Here is a 24799-nt window from a genome sequence, read left to right on the forward strand (position 1 = left end):
AACCAAACCTTTGCCTTTGCAAAACCTCTCTCCTAAAATGCTTTTGTCCAAATCATCTTCAGTCTTCAAGAACTAAATCAAACACCTTGTTCTAGTTTGCCAATGCTGCCAGAAAGCAAAACACCAGAAATGGATTGGCTTTTATAAAAGGGGGTCTATTTGGTTACACAGTTACAGTCTTAAGGCCATAAAGTGCCCAAGGTAACACATCAACAATTGAGTACCTTCACTGGAGGATGGCTGATGGCATCTGGAAAACCTCTGTTAGCTGGGAAGGCAGGTAGCCAGCATCTGCTCCAAGTTCTGGTTTCAGAACAGCTTTCTCCCAGGACGTTCCTCTCTAGGCTTCAGATCCTCAAAACTGTCACTCTTAGTTGCTCTTGGAGCGTTTGTCCTCTCTTAGCTTCTCCAGAGCAAAACTCTGCTTTCAAAGGCCATCTCCAAAATGTCTCTGTAAGCTGAAGCTCCTCTCTCAGTTCTAGTGCGTTCTTCAAAGTGTCCCTCTTGGCTGTAGCTCCTCTTCAAAATGTCACTCTCAGCTGCACTCAGTTCCCTCTGCCAGTCAGCTCATTTATATGTCTCCAGTGATCAAGGCCCACCTTGAATGGGCGGGGCCATGCCTCCATGGAAATATCTCATTAGAGTTATCACCTACAGTTGGGTGGGGTGCAATTCCATGCAAACAACCTAATCCAAATGTTCCAACTTAATCCCCACTAATATGCCTGGCCCACAAGATTGCATCAAAGAATATGGCTTTTTCTGGGGGACATAATACATTCAAACCAGCACACACCTCCTGTTCTTTAATCACTTCTGTTTATAGTAATTTCTCTCTTCTCCAAATGCATTCCTTTATTCTACTTGAGCATCTACTATGTGTCAGGCACTGTTTCAGGTGCTGTGGATATAATAGTGAGCAAGACACAAACCCACCATTAAGTTTAGACTCAATTGTAACCTTAAGTTTAAGGTTGAAATTGAACTTAAAACTCTACAGGGGAAGACAAATAAGCACACATACATACATATGTCTACAAATATACATACATATGTATATATCTATATATTTATACTTGTATATTATGACTTCAGAAAATAAGTGCTATGAGGAAGTGCAAAGCAGGGTAAGGGGAACCTGTAATATCTACTGTCTGTGCCACTCTCAACACAACACATTATATTCCAATTCAACTTATAATCTTTGTTTTGTAAGATTCTTAAGGGAAAGATGTACCATTTTCATATTCTCCACAGTGCTTTGCTCAGGTCTTATAAGTGATATTCAATAAATGTTTGTTGAATATCCTGGATTAAACATAATCCCTTTGTCAGCATTATAGAGAGGGGCTTTGGCTTGAGGCTGACTAATGGGCTGGCTTAAATCCCACATAAAGACAAGAAATTTTGGGAATGACATGCAGCTGCCATAAAGACTGATGCTAATTTAAGGTGCAGAAATTTTCTTTTGAAATATGCATAGATTCCATCTATGCAAATACTTAATGCAATTGTACTGTGCTGGTTTTTAAGGTATAATCTTCCTATTTTCTCTGTTTTCTGGGACAGTCCTGAATTCATATATTTTTATTATTTTCAAAATACATCAAGTTTATTCCTGTCTAATGAAGTTGATAACTTTAATTCAAAAAATACAAGAATTTTCATATAAGTAAATCCACAAATCATGGGTGCAGGGAAAAACCCAACTCTAACCACATGATACAGAAACAGTGTCTGTGGGTGCTCCTTTTCTGTGATGACTTCGATTTCCTTACCTTACTTAACCAGAATATGAATGGTACTTTCTTCATGCCATTCTTTGCTCTATGAATAAGTTATGTTTTGCAGTAAGTCAGATGCAGTCATTCTGTTAAATATTTCTAAATATCCACAGCCCCAGTATTGTCCTGGGTAAAGGATGTAGAAATGCAGCTAATGATGAAATGCTGCACTTGCCCTGGGGTGTGACAACAAGCCAGACCCTTAATGTGCTAACTGTCTTTTCAGGGACTTTCATTCCATTTCTTCTCGTGACTGAGAAAGCAGAATAGCCTTCCAAAATGACCTTCATCATGTGGTTGTGGTGAAGAGAATGTGTGCTCTGGAGACAAATGGGGATTCAAGTCCTAATTCTTTCATGCCCAGATGTGCTTGGCCCAGTGTGCTTCATCTCTGTGGATCTCAGTTTCCTTGTTGTAAAATGGGTGTAATAATAACATCTCTTAGAGTCATGGTAGGGATTACATAAAAATAAGATATGTAAATGCATATTAAATGCCTGGTGCACAGGAGGCACTGGATATATTGCCACTATTTTTATTATTTCTCACTTGTAATCACTTCTATCTCTTCTCTGCTCCCTCTATTCTCCACCTGAAGTATGACTTTGCTCTCACAACCATTTAGTTTAAGAAGGAAGAGACCACTTTCTGAACAACATCAATAATTATTGAGATTCCACTTGGAAGGCAGTGGAGAATGTTCCAGGGATTTAAACAGGCAACTGAAGCCTGGAATGCTAATTCTTTCAGGGCATTAGAGAGCTTACTTTGGGCCCTGCTAAGGATTGAATCATGTTTCCCCACAAAGGCATGTTCTGGTCCCAAACCTTGGTCCTATGGGTATGAACCCATTTGTAAATAGGAACTTTGAAGATGTTATTAGTTAAGGTGTGCCCAAAATGAATGTGATAGGGTCTTAGTCCAACATGGCTGAAATCCTTATATGCAAAGGAAATGGTACACAGAAAGAGAAGCCACAGGGAGCAGCCAGAAGCTGGGAGTCAACAGAACCCAGAGGAGAAAGGAGAAGACACTGCCTTCCTTGTACATTGCCATATGACGGAAAAGCCAAGGAACCCCAAAGATTGTTGGCCAGCCAGAAGGTACTAATCTAGGAGGAAGAACCTTTCTAGCCTCTGAAACTGCGGACCAATAAATTCTTGTTGTTAATAAATTCCCACTGTATGGTATTTGTTTTAGTAGCTGGGGAACAAATACAGGCCCTATCCATGTCCCCCAAGTCCTTTATTTTTTGTTGGCTTGACCATAGTGGCAGGACTCTAAGGAGGGAATCATAATACAATTCAAAATATTTAGTACCCCTGCCATCCTCTTTCTTGGGCTAGTAGCACTAAATGGTATATTTGTGAGGGTTCTTGGTTTTAAGTGCCAAGTTACTCCAGTCCAAACAGGATTGAACTAAAGGGAGATGCACTGGCTCATTGAATCAAAAACCCAGGGACAGGATTGGGTTCATGTTCAGCTAGATCCAGGGGCTCAAACAATGTCACTTTGAACCTAGTTTCTTTCTATGTCTCAGCTCAGCTTCCTCTCTGGGTCAATTCCCAGAAAAAAACTTTCCTTATTGGTAATAAGATAGCTACAGAAGTTCCAGCCTTATGTCCCTCACCTCCTGTCCAAGTCCATAAGGGAATGAGCCTTTATGCAATCAAAGCATTTAATAAAGATTTGATATTCTTAGATTTGAATAAAATATATTATACTCTGTAGACAAGAGATTGGATGGAGATGTTAGGAAGTAGAGAGACATTTAAATAAGATCCTGAACTAGGACAGTGGTTGTAGGGATGGATTTAACAATCAGTAAGAGGTAAATTGTAGGGAGGAAGGAGTCAAGCTTTGTACCTGGGTGGTTGAAATGGAAAGAGTTTAGAAGTTTCAGGGAAATTGTGAGTCCTTAATGGGGGTTGGATCATCTCTCCTTTGGGGCCTTGAAATATCCTATGAGTATGGCAGGAGTTGGAGTAGAGAGTGCTAGTGAACACTAGAGCCTTCTGAGAATTAGAATGACTTTAGGGCTCCATAAATGACAGTCACCAGATACACTCTGGTACGGTTTAGTGGTTTCAACCTCCCCAGAGTACAAAGGTAGATGCATACTTGCATGAAGTGGCAGTGGGGTATCTGGGGAACATTAATACACACCCAACCCTCAACCCGCTGTATTCACACTGAGGAAAAATAGTAGCTCCACTGACCGGGGCTGGAGGGACAGTTTTGTACCAAGGGGGCAGCCAGAGTTCAGTCAAAACCCAAGGAAGAAGCAGCATTCTGTGAATGAGTGTAAGGATTTAGGGTGGCTTGTTAAGAGTGGTACAAGATTTTCCCTGACCCTAGACCTGTGGTGCCAACATTAAGTGCTCTCTAATTTATTATCCCTTCCCCTCTTCACAGAGCAGGCTATTAACTGTTCTGACCTCTGCAGCCACGTATTCCTCTTCACTGATGCAGTAATCAATGCCCATTGTATGTCTTTTTCCTGAGAAGTTTCAAGCATCTCAGAACTCATCACAGTGGATGAGCAGCTTAAACTGTTTACTCCTGGAGCCTTGATGTGGCCAAGACAACTAGGGTCAAGGTCTGCGGTCATGATTGATTCTCCTGATGGGGCCTGGTGCAGCTGTGACATGGACCACCAGGGGTACATTTCACTGCTATTTAATAGTCACCCGAAGAGGGGTTTACTATGTGCATCTGACCTCCCCTCACTAACCAAGACCAAACTCTTTAAGTCTTTCCAAGGATTTCCATTACTTTGTAGCATTGCAAGCAGACTTTTAAGAGTTCTGAACTTCTGCCTTTAAAATTCATTCTTACTGAGGATGTATGTGAATGCTCTGATTCAGCTAATAAAATATTTAGAGGGAGAGATACTTTTAGCAGCCATCAAGAAGTTGTGTAAATTAATGAAGGCACCCTACTCCTCAATATATGTAATTTCGAGGCCATTATATGTGTCTGTAAAAACACAGTTCTCTTACCTTTTTAGGGCTGTAAAGGCTGTCTTTCTTGGTCCTCTAACAGGGACAATACTAACAAACATGTCTACTGAAATTTGTTACTTGAATATAGAGGTTATTAAGAGCAAGAATGGTACAGGAACTAAAATTAATTCTATTTATGAAGCCCTATGTTTAACCATACAGGGAAGTGAATATGCTAAAAATGAGACTTTTCAGAAAAATCTTTCCGGATAGCACATACCAAGACAAAGGCAAATCCAAAATTTTAATTTATGCTTATCATTCTCCCCAAATAACTCAGCTGTAGTGTTATTTCCTACTGACCTGTCTTCCGACACCCTTCATGGCTGTTTTAGGAAAATGAAGAAATAATCTAGGTGTAAAACTAGGAGATACCTTGACATGTATTTAGAAACCTGTGACACGCACCCTGCCCCCCCTACACAGCTGTTGAAACGATTCTGTGGAAGAGTGGCCTCACCAACCTTGTAAAAGTGTAAATGTTCGACACAATAGTATTCACAGCAGGCTATTTATGAGATGGCTGTGAAATTGCAGGAGCAAAGAGACAGCTTGCTTTTTAAGAAGGCTGGGATAGCACAGAAGGCACTTTCCATGGGTATGTTTTCTGGCTGCTTTTTAAAAAAATCTATTCTAGTAACAAATATTCAACCTAAAATTTCCCCTTTAACCACATTCAAATACACAATTCAATGTTGTTAATGACATTCACAGTGATGTGCTACTATCACCACCATCTATTACCAACACTTTCCATCATTCCAAAGAGAAAATCTGTTCAATTTAAGCATTAACTCCTTATTCCCAGCTTCCACCCCATCCCTAGAGAACCTATATTCTAGGTTATGACCCAATGAGTTTGCTTATTCTAATTATTTTATACCAGTGGGATCATAAAATATTTCTCCTTTTGTGTCCTGCTTTTTTACTCAAGATGATGTCATCAAGTTTCATCCATGTTGCTGCATGTATAACATTCCGTTGCATATATACACCACATTTTTTTTTAATTTTATTTTATTTTGAAATAAATTCCAAGTTATAGGAACAGTTGCAAAAACAATACAAACCCCATACACAGAACTCCAGCATACCCTGACCCCCCTCCCCTGATACCCCAATCTACCAACATTAACATGCTGTCACCCCGGTATTTCTTTCCCTCCCTCCCTCCCTCCTTCCCTATCTATCATCCATCATCTATTGCTCTGTCTTCTGGACATATGAGAGCTAGCTGCACACATCCTTCAATAAACACTATAATTCACATATGCAATTCCCATGAACATGAACATTCTTTTATGCAATCCCATTAAATGCAGCTAAGAAGTACTAGAGATTCAACATTGATACAAAGCTTACATTCTATATTTCCTTTTTTTTTTTCTCGTATGTCTCAACTGTGTCCCTTAGAGCCTCCTGTCCTCCATCCTCAGATCCCATCCAGGGTCATCCTTGGCATTCAATTGTCATCTATTTAGACTGTCCTTTTTTTTTTTTCTTTTTTTTTTTTTTTTTTCTCAATTGTGGAAACATATATACAGCCTAAATCTTCCCATTCTACCCCCTCCCTAGCCTTCCATTAGTGGGATTAATCACATTTAGAATGTTGTAATGCTATCTCTTTCCCACCATCCATTACTAGAAATTTCCCTTCACCTCAAACAGCAACCCTACACTCATTTCTTAACTCCCCATTGCCCCTTCCCCCATTTCTCTTAACCCATACTCTACTTTTCATCTCTATGGTCATATTCTCTGATAATTTCTTTGTGTTTACTGTGGGGCTTAAAATTAAACTCTTAAATCCATAACAATCTTGTTTTTCTTTGATACCAACTTAACTTCAGTAGGACACATAAACTATGCTCTTATACTCCTCCATTCCCCCACCTTTATATAGTTCTTGTCAAAACTTACATATTTTACATTGAGTTCAAAACCACTGATTTGTCATTAGAGTTTGTGTATTTTATATCTTGTAGGAAGTAAATAGTGGAGTTACAATTCACAAATTATTAACTTCTATTTGTATTCCATTGTGGTCAGAGAATGTGTTTTGAGTATATTCAATTTTTTTTTTTTTAATTTATTGAGGCTTGTTTTATGTCCCAGCATATTAGTCCATTCTGGAGAAAGATCCATGATCACTAGAGAAAAATGAGTGCCTTGGTAATGTGGGATGTGAGGTTCTATATATGTCTGTTAAAATTCTCTATATCTCTTTCTCCTTTCTTTGTTTCTCCGTTGGTAGGGCTCCCTTTAGTATTTGAAGTAGGGCAGGTCTGTTACTAGCAAAATCTCTCAGCATTTGTTTGTGTGTGAAAAATTTAAGCTCTCCCTCAAATTTGAAGGAGAGTTTTGCTCGATGAAGTATTCTTGGTTGGAAATTTTTCTTTCAGTATTTTAAATATGTCATGCCACTGCCTTCTCACCTCCATGGTGGCTGCTGAGTAGTCACAACTTAGTCTTTTGTTGTTTCCTTTGTATGTGGTGAATTGCTTTTCTCTTGCTGCTTTCAGAACTTGCTCCTTCTCTTCAGTATTTGACAGTCTGATCAGAATATGTCTCGGGGTGGGTTTATTTGGATTTATTCTATTTGGAGTTCACTGGGCATTTATGCTTTGCATATTTATACTGTGTAGAAGGTTTGGGAAGTTTTCCCCAACAATTTCTTTGAATACTCTTTCTAGACCTTTACCCTTCTCTTCCCCTTCTGGGACACCAATGAGTCTTAAGTTTGGACGTTTTATTTTATCTGTCATATCCCTGAGATCCATTTCAATTTTTTTTCCTCCATTCTTTCTTTTGTTCTTTCATTTTCTGTTCTGTGGTCCTCTAGGACACTGAGACATTGTTCAATTTCCTCTAATCTTGTATTATGAGTATCCAGCGTCTTTTTAATTTGGCCAACAATTGGCCAGAATTGTTTCTTTTATTTCCATAACATCTTCTATTTTTTTATTTACTCTTGTAATGTCTTCTTTATGCTCTTCTAGGGTCTTCTTTATGTCCCTTATGTCCTGTTCCATGGTCTTCTTCATGTCCTTTATATCCTTTGCCATGTTTTCGTTCCTCAATTGTAGTGCTTTGATTAATTCTGCCAAGTACTGTGTCTCTTCTGATATTTTGATTTGGGTCTTTGGGATTGTGTTCTCCTTATCATCTGGTTTTATCATATGCATTAAGATTTTCTGTTGTTTTTGGCCTCTTGGCATTTGCTTTGTTTGATAAGGTTCTTTCAAGTTGTAAAAAAAAATACCAATCTAATTTTTCAGAAATACAAGTTGGTGGCGTACACTTTCTCTAACTAACCAGCAGATGGCATCTGCAAGTCACCTATACCCCTCAAGTCAGTTCTCAACTTTGTCCCCGCAGTGTGTGGGAAATGATTCTTGCGGAGTTCAGTTGGTGAACTCAGTTTGGGTGTGTTGCTGGAGCCGTCCACCCTGAATGTGGGGCGTGTGTCCCGGTGGCTAAGGCAGGGCAGCTTTAATGTTGAAACCTCCCAGGTGTTCCTGGAGATTCAAGGCTGTTGCAAGAGTCTAAGCCTTCATTTCAGTTCTGCCCCCGATCCTCTCTGAAGCTGACCCATAAACCACTGGCATTGACATAGTGTCCCTGGGTTTTCTGAGCAGCTCCCCTTCTCAGCTGTGATCTTCCAGGACCTCTGCTGAGGGAAGGCTATGCTACGTCACAAGTGCGCGCCGTCCCTCAAGGGAAGCCCTGGGCTGCAGGGCTGTGCAGGGGTGCTCTCAGCCTGATCCAAAGATGGCTGAATGGGGCACCTCCACACCCCCCCCCACACACAGTTCCTCCTTCCCAGCTCAGGAACAACTGGTGCTGCTCTGGGCTGTGGGCACGGCCCCAGACAGGAGTGTCTCCAGCCTGCTGGGGAGCGGCTGCAAGCAGCGGGGTTTCTTTCTCCTTCCAGCTCTCCCCTCTGCTCCCCTGGCCTTGAGGGAATCTGCAGTGGGCTATCCTCCACACCAGACACTGAGAGGCCAGCTTCTGCCATGCTTCCACTGCACGGTTTTCACTGTTGCAAATGCAGCCACTCCTGGGTTCCCCCCCCTTTTTTTTAAAGAACCAGTCCATCTCCAAATGCCAACCCCTGGCTTCCCCACACTGCAACATGACTGCGGGTCTTTCAGCTGGCTTACTCACTTGTTTCAGAATGCAGACTCCCATTTTCACCAAGTGTACAGCCCCTGTGGTTCTAGCAGACCTTCTCCAGCTGGTGCATCACTGAAACTGGTATTCTGGGTCACCTTCTGGTTTTTATCTAGTATTTTTCATGGAGGTGTTATTTTGCCCTGTCTCACCTAGCTGCCATCTTAGGTTCTCCCCTATACACTGCACTTTATCCATTAATCAGCTGATAGACATTAGGTTGCTTCCATCTTTTGGCAATTGTGAATAATGCCGCTATGAACATCAGTGTGCAAACATCTGTTTCAGTCCCTGTTTTAAATATTTTGAGGTATATGCTTAGAAATGGTAATGCCAGGCTATATGGTAAAACAATACTTAACTTTCTGAGAAATAGCCAAATTGCCTTCATCAGTGGCTGCACCATTTTCCATTGTCACCAGCAATGGATGATTGTTCCTATTTTCCCACATTCTCTTACAGATTACACTTGTAATTTTCTGTGTTTTTTTTTTTTTAAATAGTACCCATTCTAGTGGATGTGAAGTGGTATCTCATAGTGGTTTTGATTTGAATTTCCCTAATGGCTAATGATGCTGAGCATCTTTTCATGTGATTTTTGGCCATTTGTATATCTTCTTTGGAGAAATGTCTATTCAAGTCTTTTGCCCATTTTTAACTAGGTCGCTTGACTTTTGTTGTTGTGTGGTAGGATTTCTTTAGATATTCTGAATATTAAAACCTTAACAGATATGTGGTCTCCAAATATTTTCTCATATTGTGTAGGTTGCATTTTACTTTCATGATAAAGTTGTTTGATGTGCAAGAGTTTTTAATTTTGATGAAGTCCCACTTACCTGTGTTTTCTTTTTTGGCTTGTGCTTTGGATGTAAAGTCTAAGAAACCATTGCCTAACACAAGGTCCTAAATATGCTTCCCTATATTTTCTTCCAGGGGTTTGATAGTTCTGGGTCTTATATTTAGGTCTTTGATCCATTTTGAGTTGAGTTTTGAATATGATGTGAGGTAGGGGTCCACCTTCACTCTTTTACATCTGGAGATCCAGTTTTCTCAGCACCATTTGTTGAAGAGATTGTTCTTTCTATATTGAAGGGTTTGGACCCTTGTCAAAATAAGTTGGCCATAAATGAGAGGGTTGATTTCTAAACCCTCAGTTCAATTCCACTGCTCTATATGTCTGCCTTTGTGCCAGTACCATGCTGTTTTTGATTCCTGTTGCTTTGTAATAAGTTTTATGATGAGGAAGTGTGAGTCCTCCAACTTCATTCTTCTTTTTCCAAGATAGCGTTGCTGTTTCATGGTCCCTAACCCTTCCGTAAAGCTTGGATGATTGCTTTACCATTTCTACAAAGAAGGCTGTTGGAATTTGGATTTGGGATCGTGTGGGATCTTTCTATTGCTTTGGTTAGAATTGAACATTTTAACAATATTTAGTCTTCAAATGAACATGAAATGTTCTTCCATCTATTTAGCTCTTCTTTGATTTATTTTAGCAATATCTTATAGTTCTCTAAGTTCTTTATATCCTTGGTTGGATTTATTTCTGGGAATCCAATTCTTTCAGTTGCTACTGTAAATGAAATTTTTCTCTTGGTTTACTCGTCCAATTGTTCATTACCATTGTATAGAAACACTACTGATTTTTCAATGTTGATCTTGTACCCCACCACTTTGCTGAATTTGTTATTAACTCTAGGAGTTTTGTATATGATTTTTTTATATAGGATTTTTTCTTTATATAGGATCATGTTATCTACAAATAGGGAAAGTTTTACTTCTTTCCAGTTTGGATGACTTTTATTTCATTCTCATGTCCAATTGCTGTGCCTACCACTTCCAGCACTATGTTGAATAACAGTGGTGACAATGGGCATAGTGTCTTATTCCTGATTTTAGAGGTAAAGCTTTCAATATTTCACCAATAAATATGATGTTAGCTGTGGGTTTTTTGTATGTGCCTTTTAAAATGTTGAGGAAAGTCCTTTCTATTCCTAATTTTCTAAGTGTTTTTATCAAGAAGTGGTGCTGGATTTTGTCAAATGCCCTTTCTGCATCAATGGAGATGTCCATAAGGGTTTTTTCCCCCTTCATTCTGTTAATGTGGTGTATTACATTAATTGATTTTCTTATATTTACCACCCTTGCTTTCCTAAGATAAATTCACTTGATCATGGTGTACAATTCCTTAAATGTGCTATTGCATTCAGTTTGCTAGTATTTTGCAGAGGATTTTGCATCTATATTCATAAGAGATGTTGGTCTGTAGTTTTCTTTTCTTGTGGTATATTTATCTGGTGTTGGTATGAAAGTGGTCAGCCTCATAGAATGAATTAGGACATGTTCCTTTCTCTTCAATGTTTTGGAAGAGTTTGAGTGGGATTGGTGTTAAGTCTTCTTGGAATGTTTGGTAAAATTCCCATGTGCAACCATTGGATCCTAGGCTTTTCTTTGTTGGGTGGTTTTTGATTACTGATTCCATCTCTTTACTAGTTATTTGTTTGTTAAGATCTTCTACTTCTTTTTTTTTTTTTAAGTAAAAAGTCCTTTATTATTTATTCTCCTATCTAGTTTTTTCTTTTTTTAAATTCAATTTTATTGAAATATATTCATATATCATACAATCATCCAAAGTGTACAATCAATTGTTCACAGTACCATCATATAGTTGTGCATTCATCACCCCAATCTATTTTTTGAACATTTTCCTTTTACCAGAAAAATAAAAATAAGAATAAAAAATAAAAGTAAAAAAGAACACCCAAATCATCCTCCCCACCCTATTTCTCATTTAGTTTTTGTCCCCATTTTTCTACTTATCCATCCATATGGGGAGTGTGATCCACATGGCTTTCACAATCACACTGTCACCCCTCGTAAGCTATGTTGCTATACAATCATCTTCAAGAGTCAAGGCTCCTGGATTGCAGTTTGATAGTTTCAGGCATTTAATTCTAGCTATTCCAATGCATTAAAACCTAAAAAGTGTTATCTATATAGTATGTAAGAGTGCCCACCAGAGTGACCTCTCAACTCCATTTGGAATCTCTCAGCCACTGAAACTTTGTTTCATTTTGTGTCCTCCTTTTGGTCAAGTAGATATTCTCAATTCCATGATGTTGGGTCCAGATTCATCCCCAAGAGTCATATCCCATGTTGCCAGGGAGATTTACACCTCTAGGAGTCAGATCCCACGTAGTGGAAAGGGCAGTGAGTTCACCTGCTGAGTTGGCTTAGTTAGAGAGAGAGGGCCACATCTGAGCAACAAAAAGGTACTCAGGGAGAGACTCTTAGGCACAGTTGTAAGCAGATTTAGTCTCTCCTTTGCAGTGACGATCTTCATAAGGACAAGTCCTGAGATAGAGGGCTTGGCACACCAAACTGCCAGTCCTCAATGTTTGTAAGAATATCAGCAACAATCCAGGTGAGGAAGCCCAACACCTCTGCATTTTCCCCCAGCTCCTCAGGGGGGCCTTGCATATATATTTTTATTCTCTGCCCAAATTACTTTGGAATGTGTTGCTATTTCACACTAACCTATGCAAACCTACCAGGTCTCACTTCCTATTAAAAGTTCCATGTAATTATGGTATTTGAACAAACTGTATGAGTTAAATTGTTTAGGAAATATAGATCCTGCACCAACTAAACATCTCTTCCCTTGGTCTCCCAAGGCATTTGAAGCTTTAAAACACAGTAGCATCATCCTTTACCTTTTAGTCCAATTTGCCCTAGTTCTAACCACATCTGCTTATTCATATCTCTAATTGAAGTCTGGACTCTTTTTCAGCTTTTTTAACAGTTGCTATATGCACTAGTACTGACATTCATATCTGCTGAGTTCTAGCTCTGAGTTTCAGGTGTCATACAGATACACAAAGTTCCAGGGATCGATCAGGTTATACTCAAAGGGATCAGCATCTCGGAATGTGGAGATAGCCATTGCAATTCAGGAATAGATGTGACTGCTGCAAGAGCTTACAATCTAGAGATCATTACAATAAGCATCCCCCTGTGCTCTAAGGTTCAATTCTGAGTTTACACATTGTAGTTAGTCCACATTGGTGAGGCATTACAGGGTTTGCCTTTGTTTCTGGCATAGTTCACTCAAAATGCTGTCTATAGGACCCATTCACATCATTGTTGCATGTCTCATAGCTTCATTCCTTCTCACAGTTGCTCAGTATTCCATTGTATGCATACACCACAGTTAACCATTCTGTTCCTCAGTCGATGTACCCTTAGGTCACCTCCACCCATTGCAAATCATGAATACTGTCTCCATAAACACTGTTCTACTTCTTTTTGAGTCAATGTAGGTAGTTTGTGTGTTTCTAGGAATTTGCCCATTTCATCTAGGTTATCAAATTTGTTGGCATATAGTTGTTCATAGTGTCTTCTTATAATCTTTTGTATTTCTATGGGGTCAGTAGTAATATCCCCCATTTCATTTATAGTTTAGTTATTTGTGTCCTCTCTCTTTTTTTTCTTCATCAGTCTAGCTAAAAGTTGGTCAATTTTATTGATCTTTTCAAATAATCAACTTTAGGTTTTGTTGATTCTATTTGTTTTTTTTTAATTCTCTGTTTCATTTCTCTCTGATCATCTTTGTTATTTCCTTCCTCCTGTTCACTTTGAGTTTAGTTTGTTTTATTTTCCTAGTTCTTCCAGGTTTGAGGTTTGGTCTCTGGTTTGAAATTTCTCTTCTTTTTTAAATTTAAGCATTTAGAGCTATAAACTTCCCTCTCAGCACTGCCTTTGCTGGATCCCATAAGTTTTGGAAGGTTGTGTTTTCAATTTCATTTGCTTAAAGATATTTCCTAATTTCCCTTGTGATTTTCTCTTTAATCCATTAGCTGTTTAAGAGTACATTGCTTAATCTCCACATATTTGTGACTTTTCCATTTCTCCCTCTATTATTGATTTCTAGCTTCATTCCACATTGGTTGGAGAAGAGAGATTGTATGATTTCAGTATTTTTAACCGTAGTAAGGTTTGTTTTGTACCCTGGGGCTTTCTTCCCACCATCTTCCCAAAATCCTTTTCCCAAAAAGCTCAGTAGATCTTTGATGTACATGTCTGTTGTATCAGTGAAACCTAAAAGTTCCTGTTACCTTGTAATCATGGATTAAATCAACACTTTCTGTGTGCTTAGCTTTGTAAGAGGTAACAGGATCCAGAGATGAATAAAACACAGTCCAAATACCTTTTGTTTATGTGGGTTAGTACTACTGATCAATATTTTTAAAATATTTATTTATTAGATCATTTGAAAATAAAAATAAAAACCTAATAAATCCATTACATAACAAAAATAACATATTTTTATGAAAATGACAGTATTCTCCAAAAATAAAAGTGAGAAGAATGCATTGCTTTATATTTACCCAAATCTCCTTAATGTCTGCCTTAAAACAAGGCAGCTGTATTCTCATATTCACTTCTGCATTCAGTCTATTGTATATCTCACATCACACAGTCTCTAGAAAGCTACACTCGACCCTCATGAAAAAATGAGGGTGAAAAAGGCAAATAACATCTTGGTATTACTAGAAAAATAATGTTGACCTCACTGACTACCTGAAAGGGTGTTGGTGACCCCCAGAACTCCTTAGACCACACTCTGAGGACTCCAGATTTAAAGGAAAGGAATATGGTAGTATGATTACAACTCTGTCTGAAGGAGCTATTAGCATCAATCCCATGAATTAGAATGACAAAACCATTGTAGAGTTTCTTTATCACTTATAATTACCAGTATTGGAGGTCTTTAGGAAACTGGACCATAATTTAAAGATTGACTTACATTAGGTGTTGATGACCTTTTAAATCTAGATAAATTAATAGAATTAAGCATGAAACAGCAAAGATTCAGACAGAAGAGGAAAAAAGCAAAGAAAAAAACGGAGTCATAGATCAATGAAGAGAAAGAGGAGACAAAAGAGACACGGGTATAATTGTGGGAGTGAGAGAATAATGATAAAAATTGCCTTTGGACTGCTAGTGGCTCCAAATACCTAGTGCCCATTCTGATAGAACAAATCAATATTGCATCTAGGCAACTAATTCTAAATGGTGGTCCCCAGTTATTGCTTGCACCCAAGAGTATTGAACCCTTCCCTAAGGGAAAAGGAGCTTGTCAAGTCTCCTCTGGGGGTGCGGAGGGCTCCCATGTTTTGAAAGGGGATTTCTTAGTTGATTCATCTTCCCCTAGATGGCAAGCTATTGTTTTTGTTGCCTGTTCTGCTTCTGTGGCTATACATGAGGCTCTTAAAAGGGATCAGGCCATGGCTGCCGCTATGTGGCATTCTCTTTTCCTAAGATTTAGTTATTCTGCTCTCTGTTGCAAAATAGTTAGCAACACTGCCGGAGTTTTCAGGGTGTGCCCATATTCTTGTGTGAGTCTCCATTCATCCAGGAGGGCAGCCATCCTTCCCCACATGGACAACGCAGGCCAACATGGGATTTCCCCCATGGATTCTCCCTGTCTTGGACCCAGGCCTACTGCTGCCAGAGGTGTCTCAGTCTCCTGGATGCTCACCAATTGTTTGATCCCAGACCGAACTTGTGCAGAGGATGGGAGGGTGTGGCTATGAGACCAAAAAACACACCAGACACAGAAGCAGACCTGGGTTTACTTGGATTTATGAATAGGAGAAGCTTTCCTGTGATAGCTGGTCAGACATTGGTGCTCCACAAAGGAAACAGAAATGCACAAGGCAACATATGATTTCAGAACAAAGACATTCCATGTAGCATGAGGACATAGTGTCTCTAGTATAATCATTAAAAGGGCCTAAGACCAGATGTTTTACTAAGGTTAGTGTTTAAGAAAAAGTACAATCTGCCATTTTTTACATCCATAGTTCTATTTTCCCTCTCTGGGAAGACTGTTTACTTTCTTGTACTTTGTCCTTGGCTGAAACAGATTTTTTATGGGCTTCTAGGAGGGGGCTCAGGCATCAGGCTGCCACACTAAGCATCAGGAAAAATCAGCTTTCCCTTCTAGAAAAGACAATGAATCAGTACATGACATTCAAGGCCAAAGCAACATTAACACTCAAAGTTTGTAGAGAGGAACCAGAGGAAGCCACAACATGTGGGAGATACCAGTGGAAGTTTCAATGGGTCAGACAGTTTCCAAAAACTTCTGCTGAGTTCCATTCAGCTTCATAGGACACAAATATAGCTGCTGCTAGAAATAATGCCACTTGTAGTTTCCGTGCTTGGTGAAAGGTGGCCCAAAGTTGCAGTGACTTGCTTATTTGTCATATGGACATGAGGTTTGGTATTTTGCATGCATTAGACACCACTGAGAAAGTTTGAGGTCATCAGTTCAGGTGGAGAGTCTAAACACCCACTTGCTTTCAGGTAGGACATATGTATCCCAATGGACAATGGATTGTTTTAGCGTTGCAGAGAATTAATTAGTTTTTTTTTTTTTTTAACCTGAAAAGCTTTCTTTCCTTAAAAATGCAAATGAGAATGGCATTGATGTCTCAGGGCTTTGAAGAGCAGGAAGTGCATGTTGTGCAGTGGTTCAGGATTCAGGACAGGCAGAGACGGTAGGGAATAATGCATTTTCAAGGGCAAGGTACAAATCCCGTGGGCTTAAAAAGACCGTGGCTCATTTACAATAACTTTGTTATTTGGCACTGATGCCATATAAGTTTTTATACCTTTTAATAGCGAGTGTTATCTGTACAGTGGTCTCTTTTGGTGAATAAGCATGTCTGAAGTATTCTGAGATTCTTGTAACTGTCACCACTTCGTTTTATTTGTAGTTCCAGTCTAGCACAAAATGAAATCTGGACTGGGTGCGGATTTGATACTGAATTGTTCAACAGGTAAAATTCTGTTATATGTTGTGAATGGAAGCCAATTGGAAGTCATTGGTCAATGCTGATGTTGGGTCTGTCCTTTATGTTTCTCTCTAATAGCACTGGAGACATTAATAAAGTGGGCTGCCATGGCCAGTTGCAGACAAACTGATAAAGGGAGAAGAGATTCTTTGGTTTTCTTCTCTCTCAAAAGCAATGGTGTAATTTAATGTCAAACCCTCATTCTTGGGCCTACCTTTATGAAACTTATTCCTGCAAAGGAGAAGCTAAGCCTACTTATGATTATGGCTGAGTCACCCCCCAGAGAACCTCTTTTGTTGCTCATATGTGGCCACTCTCTCTAAGCCAACTTTGCAAATAAACTCATTACCCTCCCCCACTATGTGGGACATGACTCACAGGGGTGTAAGTCTCCCTGGCAACGTGGGACATGACTCCCAGGGATGAGTCTGGCTTTGGCATCATGGGATTGAGAAAGCCTTCTTGACCAAAAGGAGGAAAAGAAAATGAAACAAAATAAAGTTTCAGTGGCTGAGAGATTTCAAATAGCATCAAGAGGTCATTCTGGAGGTTATTCTTATGCATTATATACATATTCTTTTTTAGTTTCTAGTGTATTAGAATAGCTAGAAAGAAATGCCTGAATCTGTTGAACTGTAATCTGGTAGACTTGTATAACTATACAGCTTTTACCATGTGACTGTGTGATTGTTGAAAATCTTGTGACTGACATTCCCTTTACCCAGTGTGTAGGCAGATGAGTAAATAAAGATAAAAATATATAAATAATAGGGAGGATAAGAGGTATGCGATGGTTTGGGAGTTCTTTTTATTTTCATTTTTTTCTTTATTTTTGAATAATTAAAATGTTCAAAAATTGATTGTGGTGATGAATGTACAACCATTTGGTGATACTGTGAGCCACTGATTGTATTCTTTGGATGGATTATATGATATATGAATATGTCTCAATAAAATTGCATTAAAAAAGCAATGGTGTGTAGTAGCTATAATAAAAAGAGTTAATATCATGGACTCTTTCCTCTCAGCTGCAAATCTCCCCTACATATTCTGCGATGCTGTACTGGGACTCTGTAAACTCTCTCTTTTGCCATTTGGCTTCCTGAAAGGTTCTGCCAACAGGGACACTAATGGGAGATTACAAGGGTGGAGGATGAAGAAGGGATTTTCTCCTCCCTATTTTCTCTTTGCTCCTTTCAGCATCAACCCAGCAATGGCTTTTGCTCTGACACCACAGTGGTTCCAGTGTCCAGCCTTTTTTGGTACTCTCAGAATCAGCCTCTTGGCATGTTCTCAGAAGTACTGGCAGCAGCTGGGTCACACCTCCTCCACAGGGGTCTGAGCTCCAGCTTGGTGGGACTTCCCCTGAGCTTCTGGACTCTGATCATTCCAACATCTGCCCTGGATGACAGCTGCTCTTGCTGTTTTAAATCAAAGTTATCTCTGTAGCCCCTTTCTGCTCTTTCAGCCCTCCACCATCTGGGAAAACAATTCCCTGTAGTAAATTTCTTGTTAAAATGCCTTGTAATTGGACCTTGACACATACACATGCCATATCAATCTATCTTAGGCAATTCAAGGTTTCTATAAAGCATGCTGGGATATATTAATTGGTTACCTATATTCACCATTTTCAATACTGGAAAAGAGCAAATGAGCACTTTCATTCACTTGTGCTTCAGTTGCATATTTTGCATGATTTCAGAGGGGGAAGTAAAAAAATTCCACATTACCTTTCAACGCATCATCATTAATCTTTGGGAGAATAAAACATATATCAGAAATCACTTTCTCAATCACCTGATATTGATATATTATTCCAATTCTGTCAGATACAAAATTATAAACATAATCTTCAACTATTAAATGAAAATAGAAATGTATCTACTTATATACATGCAGATGAATATCAAGTGTTTGTCCCTCTTTCTATAATATCATGCCCTTTTTAAGTTGCTTCGATATGTTTAAAAAAGTGGAAGTTTGGCAAGAATACATGGGTCCTTGCAAATGGGCAATGGTACAAGTTCCAGTACCATGTAATATAAAATTCAAAAACAGGTTGCCTCTAAGTGAAAGAGTAGAATGACTTTTATTAACAATTAATAATCATTTGATGTCTCCATAAAGCCTTTGTGGTTTGCTATAATTACCAGAAACTAAAAAATGAATCACTCTCCTGACTGCATATTATACCCTTTTACAAGTCAGACTATTTCTAGTTCCTTGCTGTCACCAAAATTGAAGAGGACCCTTTTGAATTGTCAGAGGACAGATCACGCAAACATAATTTTTGATGATACATTACCATGTGTTTTTTTTCCATCTCACATAGGAGATGAAAAATTGAGTAACACTGCTATAATGGAACTTTGTCCATTTCCATAGACTGATTCCTCAGCACTTACATGCATTAAAAGATAAATAGGAATTGAACTTGTTTGAATCCCATTTCATTTCAGCATTAAAGAATATTCATCCATGCTTACATGAATTAATTGAGAAAAATACCCATTGTATTAAGAAGTACATTTCCAATAACATTTTGTTTGTTTTGGTCCATAATTATTTATCAAAGTTTGAAATATAATTATGCGGCTTTAATCAACCATTCACTACTACTAATTATAATGTTAACACAAAATGGGAGAAAAATTTAACGACTTCATGGTTACAAAAGAAATATTTTTCTTATAAATTTCAGTTTATATGTATATATTTGTAGCAGAGAAATATGATAGCAAAGATCTATAAAATACTTTCAAGAAGCATTATATTACATTAGGACAAAATTATGTGAAGGAAATGGAATGGAAAAACTTCACAAAGAGAGAAAGTATTGTGTAAAATGTCCGAAAAGAAGAGCATGTCATATGTCTTTTAAGTAGATGATGGTGAGTATCAAAACACTATGGTATTTACATTCCATTGCATTCACTTAAAAAAGTAATGAAACACTTAGTATCTATAAATATTGTTATTTTCAATATGCTAGAAACTATGCCTATGTAAAGGGGTATCTAGGTTTTCAAAATTATTTTAGGGGATACATGAGCAAGAAAATTTGAAAACCACTGGCAGACAGAGATCATCAAATAGCCAATTTAGAAGACGTAATTCAGTGTTTGATAATAAATTCTGCCTCTGCATCGTGATGATCAAATGTCCTGCATTGCAGCAAGTTATCTTTTATGCAACATTCTTTCATCTGGCTGCAACCTCTGTGGCTTTCTTTCTGTATGAATTTCACTCTGCTTATGAAGAACTCCAGCAAGAGGATTAAGACCCATCCTGATTGAGGTGGGCCACACCTTAACTGAAGTAACCTCACCAAAAATGTTCTACTAACAATGGATTCACACACACAGAAAAGGACTAGATTTAAGAACACGTTATACTGGGGTGCGTACAGCTTCAAACTACCACGGTAGGTCTTTGTTGCACTCTCCTTTTAGTGAAGGATGATTAATTCTTTTTGGTCCAAATCAGTAATCCACACCCTCAGATGGTCAGGGAATTTTACTTAAGCTGCTTGCCTCTCCTACTGGGTACTGTTACTTTCTAATGCTAGGAATGACTGGTTTAAAATTCAATAAAGTCTCTCTCTTAGTTTGCACATTATCAGTATCCTCTTTTACCTAAAAAAAAAAGGGAGAAAATATTTACTTTGTATTTCCAGCCATGACTTCATCCTGAAAAAAAAATGCTCTTCTTTACAGACATTTTATTCTCATAAGTCTTCACAATACAGATTTTAAAGGATTGCTTTTTGGATATTTTTTGATCCAAATATTTGTTCAGGACACTGTAAACATCTCATGTGACTGAATACCAGACCATATTATTAACCATCCATTGAATCAGCAATGTAAACATCTCTGTGAAATCTCACATGTAGCAATTTGAAAGTACAGGATACTGGGTGACCCCTGATGCAGCCCTGGGGAAGATCCTAAATGGCAGCTTTGCACTACATAAAATCATAAACTGAAAGAAGTTAAAAAACATTAGCTTGTCATCCAGATCTCCATTAATAAAATTTAACAGGCTAAATTCCATAGAATGCAGCTGCTTTTCTATTTCAAGCTCAAAGTTCATTTAAAAAACAAACAAACAAACAAAACAAACAAACAAACAAACAAAAACAGAAGAAAGGCCTTCTCAGGACTTAATCAGAGCTGGCAGAGAATTTTTTTTTTAAAGTCAATGTGCTATTCAAGACCATGGCAGCTATTCAGAATCATTCTGTTTGCTAACAAATTAATTAAAGATGAGATAACAAAAGTTTCTGCACCATAAGCTGAAGTTAGCATTTGCAAAACTTCACCAAAAAGGGGATTAAAAGACATATGCATAACAGCTAGGCAAAATTTCCAAAAAGAGACAAGGAATTCCAAACAGAGGGCATCACTCAACATTATTGCACAGCATCAGTTGTATCTATTGGTGACAGATGTCTGAGTTGGCTTGACATTGAACAAGCCAATAGTTTTCCAAACTGACTCAGAAACAGACAAAAAATTGGTTATCTCTTGTTACTGTGTGCCACACACCTTTCTTCTACCATTATCTATCAATCTGAAATAGTCTTCAATAATAAAAATTTTGAGATTGAAGTTTGCCTCTAAATTTGCAATTGAAGCCAGTTGATTATTTTCCCACTGAACATGAAAAGAGAGGACTTCATCATAATTCCATTATTTCTGTCCCTGAACACAGATCCATTCTCAAGTGCATAAACGATCTCTGCCCTGGTGACTTAGACAAATGGAAAAATAACAGTAATTTGTTGCCAAAACCTGCCTTTTCTCCTAGTTTGGCTAAGAAGAATTCACCGGGAAGACTCTTTTCCTTCACTTAGTTGAGCCTCTATTGAGCACCTACTAACTAAGCAGGTCTGTGATGGACACAAAAGTAGAAGACTTACCAGGAATGAGAGTGATTATTTACTTCTATTCTGAAAATGGGAGAAGAAAATTGGGTACCTGCTTACAACTAGAAGTCTAAGAGAAATTCTGGGTAATTGGTCACATCTTCCTTTAGCCCCAGGCAGTTTACACAATGGTTAGGGGCAGAGCCTCTGGAGCTTGCTGTGAGTCCCAGCATCTCCACTCAGCAAATTACTTAACCTCCCTATACCTTTGTTTCATCATCTCTAAAATAGGAAGAATACTACTATCAACATCAGAGCAATGTTGGGAGCATAAGTTAGTTTCTACATGTAAAGAGCTTAAGAAAATGCTTGGCATTTAAAATCAAAATCAGATTTTTCCAACAATACATAATGAAAGCCAGAAGATTCTCTGAAATTACAGGAGTCTCTAAAAAAGTAACTTGAAAAATGAAGGTAGGCTTCAGGTCCTAGAAAACAGACTGAGAAGTAATACATACATTGATTGTAAAAGGGATCTCAGTACAGAAAACACACAAAACTACATTGAAAATCTGATCTAGAACTTGCATGCTAGTAGCATACAAGAACAAAGAACAGGGGAGAAAGAGGAGATTTTTAAATGACTCAGATCTATCCAAAGAAGGATGAGTTATTATTTTATTTTTTAAAAAATCCTTTTTAGTATTGAGCAGAATCATTAAAATGATTTTATTAACCTCATAGCTTAACGTAATAGCTACTCAGTAAACATTTATCATTGTTAATAATTATGATACTGATAGCTCTCTCACAAACAAAATAAAATTTCATTGCTAACAACTAACATTTTATGGGGACTTTACAAAGCACCTCCCACATATTATTTTGATAGCCCCTCACAGTGGCACTATGAGGTGAACAGTATGCTTATTTTTTTATTATGGATGGGAAAACTAAGCTCAGGATTGTTGAACGACTAGCCTGAGGTTACATAGCTTGCAAGTAGTAGATTTGACTCCTCAAAATCAAGTTCATTTTTTCTGTCATACTACAGTGTAGAGAGGGTGCTAGACTGTGATCATTGTTCCATGAATGTTTGATGGTGTTGATGTGGATGAGGGTAGGTGAAGCTTTTCCTACTAACATGTTTACTCAATATTTCTCGTTTTCTTTTTTTTTTTTTTGCCCCCCTTCTTCTATGTTTCCTGTGTCAATGTTTCTTCAAAAGGCTACAATTGCAGCTGACTCGGTACCAGACCAAAGCAGACCTCAGAAGAAATATACCTGTACAGGCTGTCACTCTTTTGTATACCTCTTTCTGGTGACTACGATACAGCCTTGTCTTGTATGAGCCTGTAGTCATTAAAAGCAACATTACCCAACACGATTGCACATTTTATTCATCAAACTTAACTCAAAACTGCCTTGAGCTATTTAAAAAAATTAACATCACCTTCGAAGAGTAAAAACTTTCTACAAATTAGGGATATTCAATATAGAAGAGAATTCTCAAAAAGGAGATCCAGAAAATTTTGATCAAAGATACATCATTAAAATAAGAGCCATGTTCTGCTTCCACCTGGCATGTAAAGAACTGGAAAGACCCTTGCCCCACTCTGAGAGAGAGAGATGAGGTCTCAGGCAACAAAGTAGCTGAAATTTCAAGTAGGGACAAGTCCCTCCAAAGGAGAGTGGGGAGCACGGAACAGCTTGCCTGTGGCAGAGCATGGGAAGAAAGGCACTGGTCCTCATACAAGTGACAAAGAAGAAATAAACCTAGTGTTTAACAAGTTGCTAAATGTCAAGTATGGCTAAGAGTGACCAGGAAGAACCCCTGGGAGTCCTGGCACAAGAGGAGTTTGCACTCCTGGACAGCCAGGTTTCACAAACCACCACAAAGAAGATGTGGATGAGGGTAGGTGAAGCTTTCCCTACTAAGATGGGAGACTGGAGAGAGCAGCCTTGGTGGTGAGGTGTGCAGAAGGGAATCAGGCCCCATTGAACAGAAAGAACATAGTTTAGCTCCCTTTCCTGGTCCCCTCTTCCATAGGGAACAAAAACCTTAAGACATGAAGAAGGCAGCAAACCCTTTTGCCCACCCATCCCCAGGCAAATGTAAAGAGCCATTGCTGCTGGGTCTTCCTCTATCCCTGGGGAAGAAGTAGGAAAGGTCCTAAACCCATGATCCCATAGCCATACCACTGAGGTTTCCTGCCACTGGAAGGGAAGTAGGGACTCTCTGCCATACAAGAGCCACCTCAGATACAAGGCAGGCTGGCTGCTAAGAAGAAAGCAGGAAGCATCACCTAGAAGCCTCACCCCAGGGGCCCAGGCACCCAGGGCCTACCTGGGGCCGAGGCTAAACAGGACAAGAGAGACCTCTCAGTACCCTCTAACTGCCTGGTGAGCACTGAGTTCAAACAATAGCAATCTGTCTCTGGGGCAGGAGTACACAAGTGAAGAGAGCCCCCTCTGTGGCACAAGCAGAAGGCTTTGGTCTTTATTTTGAGCAAAAGAAGTTTAGAATAAAGAGTGACATGTACTGACTAAGTTTTAGAAGTATCACTCCTGTTGCTTGTTGAGAGTAGACAGTAGAAGAATAAGGGTGAAAACAGGGAAGCCAGTTAGGAGGTTATTCCAGTAATCCATGTAAGAGATGATGATAATGGCTTGAAGTGAGATTGTAGTAGTGGTGGTGATGAAAAGTTGTTAGATTTTGGATCTATTTTAAAGGTACAACTAACAACATTTCTTGATGGCTTGGATGTGGGGTAGGAGTAGAATGCCACAAACCTGGTTTGCCCCAGACATCTCCACTTGAAGCTATTGTCTGGGAGTAACTGGTAATAGGGCTTTCTTTCATTTTCAAAATATTCCAGTTTGTACCATAAATTATATGGACTCCCTAAGTTTGAAAGACAGAGAGGAGTCAAGGATGCCTTCAGGTGTTTGGACCAGTGACTAAAAGGATGACGCTCCTCTGAGATGGGGAAGGCTGCAGATAGTACAGGTTTGGGGAGAGTGGTCAAGATCTCAGTTTTGGATGTGTTGACTTTAAGATGTCCATGAGACATCCAAATGAAGATGTCATATAGGCAGTTTGTT

The sequence above is a fragment of the Choloepus didactylus genome, chromosome 2 (genome assembly GCF_015220235.1).
Source record: "Choloepus didactylus isolate mChoDid1 chromosome 2, mChoDid1.pri, whole genome shotgun sequence".
Classification (NCBI taxonomy): domain Eukaryota; kingdom Metazoa; phylum Chordata; class Mammalia; order Pilosa; family Megalonychidae; genus Choloepus; species Choloepus didactylus.